General features: G+C 46.5%; 1 pseudogene; it reads left to right on the forward strand.

Annotated features, from left to right (window-relative positions):
- The first annotated feature begins 430 nt into the window (after positions 1-430).
- On the forward strand, positions 431-2,302 carry LOC104990048 (annotated as a pseudogene).
- Positions 2,303-2,593: the final 291 nt, after the last annotated feature.

The following is a 2,593-nucleotide window of genomic DNA, read 5'->3' on the forward strand; positions in this document are numbered from 1 at the left end:
GGCCAGAAGGCCTTTTGGCTTCATGGCATCATGTTCCATTTAATGGCCACACTCAAGAGAATATTCTATTCTAAATAACCCCCTTCAGGGGCTAACAGTTCCCACCTTCTTGAAAACACTGGATGTTTGATCCCTCTAGAGCACAGGTTTTGAGTTAATGTAAGAATGCATGCGTGGAGAGGTGGGCAACAGCATGAACAGCCATAATTCTAGAAGGTTCTAACCAGCATGCAGGACAGTGGTAGAGAAAGTAGGAAAGAACAGGAGAAGAACCCAGGGTAGTTGGGTGGGCAGAGCTAGTGGCCGGGGAAGTTCTAGTTTGTTTGGCCTCGGGGCATCCTTCCCCTTTACATGGTCACGTTGAAGTAGTGCCCAGACCAGGCATCTGGCCAGCAGCTTACACTCACCACCTCCCACTGCCTCCTGGGCCATGGACCCCTGCAAAACGAGAGAACTTGGAGCCTTCCTGTAAATGTGTGAGCAGGACTGGAGTGTTCTGAACACAGAGGAAATGAGCTTCCTGAGGGAATGGGTGGAGAGTATGGGGGCTAAAATGCCACCTGTTTCTCATAAAACTAAATCAGAATTAAACACCTACGAAGCAAAAGCAGATAGTAAGAAGGTGAAGGAAAAAACATAAAGACAGACAAACTGTTAGGGGAAACACTCTGATTGAAACCGCCCACCCTGGGGAGGTACCATAGTAACCATTTGCATGAGTTGTTTTATGACAGGAGATCCTGATAAGGAATACGGAACTAATAAGCCACCACCAACCGGAAGAGTTCGGGAAAGGTCTAAAGGAGACACCGCGTGTCCGTCCACTTCCCAGAATCCCTCTCGCTAGCATCCATCTTGGCTGAGTGGTGCGTGCGCCACCAGGAAAGACTGAATTAGAATGATTGGTCAAAGACCACCCGGAAACTAATCCCATCACCATAAAACCCACCACGTGGCAGAGCAGTTCTCCTGGGTTCCCTTACCCTACTGCTCTCCACCTGGGTGCCCTTTCCTAATAAAATCTCTTGCTTTGTCAGCACATGTGTCTCCTCAGACAATTCATTTCCGAGTGTTAGACAAGAGCCCCGTTTCGGGCCCTGGAAGGGGTCCGCCTTCCTGCAACAAAACCATCAACTGAGGAAAGTGATCTAGAATTTGATAATGAAGGTGTGATTGAACCAGACCATAATGCCCCTCAAAAAACGGGAGATAAAAATGTAGAGATAACTAAGGAGATGATGGATCAGGCAAATGATTAAAAAAAAAAAAGTGGCTGCCATTGATGCCCTAAATGATGGTGAGCCATAGAATGCCAATGAGTCATTTAAAGATGCCGTCAAGCTAACCCCTTGTGTGGCCATTCTGTATGCCAAGAGAACCAGTGTCTTCATCAAATTACAGAAAGGAAATGCTGCCATCCAAGCCTGTGGAAGAGTTATTGAAATAAATCTGGATGCAGCTCAGCCATACATGTAGTGAGGGAAAGCACACAGACTTCTGGGCCATCAGAAAGAAGCTGGCAGTGATCTTGCCTCTTCCTGTAAGCTAGATTATGAAGATGTTAGTGCAATGCTGATGGAAGTTCACCCAAAGGCCCAGAAAATTGCTGATACTGGAGAAAGTATGAGCAAAAAGCCCAAAGAGTGAGAGATCAAAAAAAGAACAGAAAGGGTTAAGAAGGCTTGGGAAGAACATGAGAGAGCCCAGAGGGAGGAAGAAGCCAGGGGACAATCAGGAGCTCAGTATGGTTCTTTTCCAGATGGCTCTCCTGGGGGAATTCCTGGTAATTTTCCTGGAGGAATGCATGGAATGGGATGGGGGCATGCCTGGCATGCCATGAATGCCTGGATGAAAGAAATTTTTAGTGACCCAGAGGTCCTTGCAGCCATGCAGGACCCAGAAGTTATGGTGGCCTTCCAGGATGTAACCCTGCTGCTAAGTCGCTTCAGTCGTGTCCGACTCTGTGAGACCCCATAGACGGCAGCCCGCCAGGCTCCGCCATCCCTGGGATTCTCCAGACAAGAACACTGGAGTGGGTTGCCATTTCCTTCTCCAATGCATGAGAGTGAAAAGTGAAAGTGAAGTTGCTCAGTCATGTCCAACCCTCAGCGACCCCATGGACTGCAGCCTACCAGGCTCCTCCGTCCATGGGATTTTCCAGGCAAGAGTACTGGAGTGGGGTGCCATTGCCTTCTCCGAGGATGTAACCCAAAACCCTGAAAATATGTCAAAATATCAGGGTAACTCAAAGGTTATGAAGCTCATCAGTAAATTGTGGGCCAAATTTGGAGGTCAAGCATAATGCCCTTCTGACACATAAAGTCCCTGCCAGAGGAAAAGCAACTTAGATCACCTAATGGATGGTGCAATAAAACAAACCAATGTACTTCTGACCTTCTCATGAAGAAAGTTGGGGTGCATTGAAGATAATCACTAGGCCCTCTGCCCCAGATGCAGCTGAAAACATTTTACAGTGGTTTGCCATTAGGGTGTTCAATTCAGATAATGTTTTCCTATTATTGTGGAATTCTATGGTGTTAATTAAATTGTTCTATATCAATTTCAAAAAAAAATTAAAAACTTTAAGCAATTT

This window comes from Bison bison, unplaced genomic scaffold (genome assembly GCF_000754665.1).
Source record: "Bison bison bison isolate TAMUID 2011002044 unplaced genomic scaffold, Bison_UMD1.0 scf7180017864168, whole genome shotgun sequence".
Taxonomy (NCBI): Eukaryota; Metazoa; Chordata; class Mammalia; order Artiodactyla; family Bovidae; genus Bison; species Bison bison.